General features: G+C 40.4%; 2 pseudogenes across 1 annotated transcript in view; one reads left to right on the top strand and one right to left on the bottom strand.

Moving 5' to 3' along the window:
- LOC102859025 overlaps positions 1–4,016 on the bottom strand; it is a 12,173-nt pseudogene extending 8,157 nt beyond the window's left edge. The window contains exons 1-3 of the transcript XR_439048.1: positions 3,989–4,016; positions 2,805–2,954; positions 2,368–2,463 (exon numbers count right to left, since the gene is read on the bottom strand). The product of XR_439048.1 is annotated as a zinc finger protein 184-like (transcript). The remainder of the gene's footprint in view (positions 1–2,367; positions 2,464–2,804; positions 2,955–3,988) is intronic.
- Positions 4,017–4,018: 2 nt separating this feature from the next.
- Positions 4,019–4,843, top strand: LOC102858620 (annotated as a pseudogene).
- Positions 4,844–5,486: the final 643 nt, after the last annotated feature.

Genomic DNA, 5,486 nt, shown 5'->3' with positions numbered 1-5,486 from the left:
GGCTTAAGGCCACCTCCTGGTTCAAACCCTTGGCCCAGGCTGGCTAGCCTCACTCCAGGGACAGAGCAAACCTGCACGTCAAACACATTCCCGGAAAAGCCGTCCACTCCAAAGCTTGCCATGATTCCTGCACTCCCCGCCACCACGCTCCTGCCTTCTGGCAAGGAGAGCTTCCCACGAATCTGTGATTTGCTCTTTCCACCATATTTCCATGCCACTACAATGGTGTGCATGAACGTCCTGGCTGACGCTCTCAAGAGCATTAACAATGCTGAGAAGAGAGGCAAGCCCCAGGTTGTAATCAGGCCATGTTCCAAAGTCATAGTTCAGTTCCCAAAAGAGATAATGAAGCATAGCCACACTGGTGTATCTGAAATCACTGATGGTCACAGAGTGGGGAAAAACTGTTGTCAACCTCACAGGCAGGTTAAAAAGTATGGCATGATCAACCTCAGATTTGATGTGTAACTCAAAGATCTAGAAAAGTGGCAGAATAATCTGCTCCTGTCTGTCAGTTTGATTTTATTGTACTGACAATCACAGCTGGTACCATAGACCACAAATAAGCAAGACAAAAACACACAGGAGGAAAAAAATCCTGGGATTCTTTTTCTAGGGTTATAATATATAGAGCAAATAAAATGCCTCAATGGACAAAACACTCACCCAAACCAACAAAAACCAAAATCTGCAGCTTTTTTTCCATATGTGTTTAAATGTTTTTCCTTCTTCTTGGTGTGTACTGTTGAGTTGGATCCAACCGGCACATGAGGAGATTGCCCCTCTTTCTCCAGCAGAGAACATCTGGTGGATCTGAACAATGTGCCTTCAGGATTGCAGCACAGCTTCTTGCCAGTAAGCTACCAGAACTCCCTTTGTGTTTAAATGTTTTAAAATTGTTTTCTATCTTGTCAAGTTGGGATATTTTTAAATTTAATTTTCTAATTTGTAATAAAACCTGGCAATTTGATTTCCCCCAAATCAGCAAGTTGTTAGGAATAATAAAGCTTTAATTGCAGAAATCATTAAGAGTTTTCCAAATTGTATTCCATGAAATCATGTTCTGGGGGAAAGGTTTCAATATATAGCATGAAAAACAGGAATAAGAGAGTCATGACTTAAAAAGAGAAAGAATGACAAAGGAAAAGAGAGACTACATTTTCTGTAATCCTCTTGGAAATTAATAATGCCTATTAAAAATAAAATTCATTTCTTTTTAATTTATTAATTCTCTCTTTTTTTTTCATATTGGCATGCTCATACTCCTTTCCCTCTCATCTTCATAAGAAAAGAGTCCTTGATTCCTCTTTTAGGAATGCCAGTGGTTTAGATGTTAAATACTCAGCTGCTAAATAAAAGGTCAGTGGTTTAAACCTACCAGCTACTCTGAAGAAGAAAGATGTAGCAATCTGCTTCTGTAAAGATTTATAGCCTTGGAAACCGTTAGTGAAAGTTCTGCTATTCTAAAGGGTTGCTGTACGTTGAAATAAAATTTATGGCAGTGGGGTACTATTAATGTCCCTATTAACTGTGGACATGAGTCCTTTGTTGTTATGTGATATCAAGTCAACTATGGCTCATAATGACGCTGTGCACAGTATCTCTGAACCCTGCTCTATCCTGAGCTAATCTCACTGTTTCTGATACACCTACCCTTATCTTATTATCCCAGTTACTCTATCAATCCATCTCATCTGGGGTCTTCCTCTCTTGTGCTGTCTCTTGACCCTTCCAAGCATGATGTCCTTCCCCAAAGACTGGTCCCTCTCAGATCTGTGTAATTTTCCAGGGCCACATCCTTGAAGAGGCCTCTGCAGATTTGGGGACTTAATAGATTATAATAAAGTTATTCATAACTTTCTAGGGTGGTTTGAATAAGATTAAGAAATTATTAAAGGATAATGAAACAAAGGCTGCAAGTATGCAACTCATTTTTGCCAAGTTTGACTGGAAAAGAAGAGAGACTGGATGAGGCCAGAAAGGTTAACTGTGATGAGTAAAGATATGTGGAAATATAGGTTTCCTATTTCTATTCCAAGGCACTAAAGATGAAGCCTATAGATCTCAAAGAGAAACAGAAAATGTTGAAGAAAAAAGCCATAACTATGAGGTCAAGAGATGAAATCTAAAGTACAGATTAAGAGAATGGCCTTCAGAAATTCAGGAAGGACAGTTCCTCTGGAGTACAAAAATGGGAGTATTACTGGACAATCTGTGACATGAGAAATAAGAGAGTTCAGATTTCCCACTTCTCCACAGGAGACACTTCAAAGAGAAGCAAGCAGATCTACATTTTAGGTATAAAATCTCTTATCAGGATGTTGGTTAGATTTAAAAACACTGATTGGCTGGGCTTCCATAACTTACCTCCAAAAGGACCTAATGGAATGCCTGGTTCCACCATCCATAGCTCTGTTCCTTTTTCTAACTGGGAAATCATATCAGGTTTGGAAACTTGGAGTCCTGCTCATGGAGGAAGAAAAGAACTTGTCTGTAGTAGATGAAAAATTCCATATCAGAATTCAGTCTCACCATTTTGTTTTAGAGGGTAGATTAAATAGGACAAACCTAACAGGAGCAGAAAGCTTTTCAAGATTAAATGTTAAATGGTGAAGACGTAAGTTAGGGACTGACCTAAATCTAGAACAATCATCAATCTGTTTATTCTACTTGTGAGTAGACTAGAAACCCTTTCAAATGTTTTAAAATGTAAGGATCTTTGATTCCTAGACTTGAAAACAAAACTCACCTAAGCACAAAAGGCTGAGTTCATGCCCAGATATTAACTTAGAAGTTACTCTTACCTATAGAGACCAAGTGTGTATAATTTTCCAGTGTCACATCTCTGAACAGACCTCTCTGCACAGAATCCAGTTGTTTCCATTCTTCCCAGGTAAAGTCCACAATCACATCCTTGAAGGTCACTGATTCCTAAAATAACAAGTATATTTCAGCTTAGCCATAAAACATTTGTCTAGGAAACGGATACTGCTAATGATCTTGATAAGGTTCTCTCTGCTGGCATACTGGCAAGAAGTTGAGCTGTAATCTCAAAGGTGTGCGGTTCAAATCCACCAGCTGCTCTGTGGTTAGAGGATTAGTTATGTGTTGGATCTGAATTGAAGGTGCAACAACAGTGATCTTAATAGGAGTTAGGAGAGGCTAATAAACTATTTGAAAAAATATTCTAGGGAGCTCTGGTGGCCTAGTGGCAAGAAGCTGCACTGCAGTCCCAGAGAGGTATACAGTTCAAATCCACCAGATGCTCTGCCGGAGAAGGAGGAGCAATATCCTCCTGTACCAGTCAGATCTGATTTGACGGTACACGCACACCAAATAATAATAATAAAAAAAAAAGAAAAAATATTCTGACATTTCCTCCTTTGTAAAATGAATATAAAAATAGAATTTAACTTACTGTATTTTTAAGAAGTAAATAAAACTCAAAAATCATTGCCATCAAGTCAAAAGTGAACCATAGCTAGACTCTCTGGTGAGTTTGCCAAGGGTGTAAATTACATGGGAGGAGACTGATCATCTTTCTCTCTCAGAGCTGCTGGTGGATTTGAACTAGCATAATTCTGCCATTTTTGAGTTAGCAGTACAACATCCTGCAGACTACACCACCAGTTTCATTTAGGGTCTGGCACAGTCATTGCTGAACATTGTTGTAAATCACCACCACCATCTATCTCTGTGCTTCAAGATGTATCAAGAATTAATAACATGAGAGAGCTCTGGTGGCCTAATGGCAAGAACCTGTGCTGTAATCCCAAAGGTACACAGTTCAAATCCACCCGATGCTTCACTGGAGAAGGAAGGGTAATCTGCTCCAGTGCCAGCTGGATCCAACTCATAGTACATACACAAACAGAGAGACACATACACACACACACACACACACACACACACACACACACACACATGGACAGAAGACAAGAATTAACAGCACGTTCATTATTATCAAGAACATATTTTTAATACCTACTATGTGCAGCAGGTCCAGGGACAGCCATTAATGATGTAGTTCAGTGGAGGGCAGTTAATCACATTGACAGACCAATCCATCATGGTCAAGGTCTTTCCTGGTGGACAAGGTTAAACTATCATGCAAGTTATCTGTATCTGGGATACAGAGTTTACAGCAGAAAATGGTCCCACCAGGACAAATCCAGATCTAGGGGGGACAGGCTGTGCAGATAAAAGGTCAAGAGGCCCAGACCCAGTAGATAATCACCCAGCAGTCCCAGACAGCCATCACTGCTGGTCAGACTCAGACACAGCAGCCCACTGCTGCCCAGAGCAGCTAGTGGGACAGAGTGCTGAAAGGGCAGACCATCATCTGCAAACCAGTTCATGCAGATGTCACCATTCTTCAGCTAGGGATAATCACCATCCCAGTAGCCCCCCTGGCAATTGTTCAGTTAGGAGCCACTACGAGCACAACCAGAAGTGGACAAAGGACTGTCATTGTGACACTATGAGTGGCAGACAATGTGATCAATTCAAGAGGGATGATCATGATGGTGCCTGGGATTGGCTCTGTACCTGTTATACAAAGAATCTCTCGACCTCAGCAGAGTTACTTAAAGAAGAGCCCTTCTATGTGTATGCCAAACAGTATCACCGTATTCTTAAGAAGAAGAAAACTCAGGCTAACCAGAAGGAAAAATTACAAAGGAAAGAAGGAAACGCCTGCATGAATTGTGGCACCATGATGCCATGACATCAAAGTGTGGAGAAAGTAGCTTTCTCTCTCCAAAGGAGAAAAACAGTTTTCACATGAAGGATCCCGAACCAAGCAGATGTAGGAGCAGCAACACAGATCATCTGTATGTCTTAACTCCAAGCCATGTGATGGATTGGATCAAGATTATGTTTCTCATCACTGTTCGTGGAAATTGTTAAACTTTCTGAAGGGATATTCACAAACATATTGTGTCCATTTATATAGGACAATAACTACTTAGTTTCCAATAAATGGCTCAGTAATTAATTACAGCCATGTCTAACATAAAGTTGGAAGCCTTTGTCAGGACCTAGTTAGGGCTGTTGAGGACACTGACTTTGGTGGATTAGCAAATATGGACTGATGAAGCTGGCCACCCATCCCCGAAAGGAGAGAAATCAAAACTGTGACCAGAGAAGGCACATCCCACTCCTTTCCACAGGAATTTCATTAAACAGTACACATTGGTCCCATGGGGATTTCAGTCTTACTAAATGGGTACTCTAATCAGAGATGTCTTCTAGGCCAGGAAGTATCATCTTTTGATATGGAATAAAGAAATTCTCTGAGATATCTGATCTCTGGTAATAATAAGAGTTTTTGTCATACCTCTCCCCCATCCCTCTACTCTTCACCCTAGACCGCAGGTTGGTAATTTTGGACTCTGCACTCTGGCTGTAAAAAGGTTAACTGGAAAATAGATGATAAAGGGCTCAAGTACTTAGATTGCTGAATCTCTTTTTTGAGATTTTTTTTT

The sequence above is a fragment of the Elephantulus edwardii genome, unplaced genomic scaffold, assembly GCF_000299155.1.
Source record: "Elephantulus edwardii isolate Elephantulus edwardi_28Jun2011 unplaced genomic scaffold, EleEdw1.0 scaffold00538, whole genome shotgun sequence".
NCBI lineage: Eukaryota > Metazoa > Chordata > Mammalia > Macroscelidea > Macroscelididae > Elephantulus > Elephantulus edwardii.
Note: the sequence above shows the minus strand (reverse complement) of the source record. Positions and strands in the feature narration are given on the sequence as shown.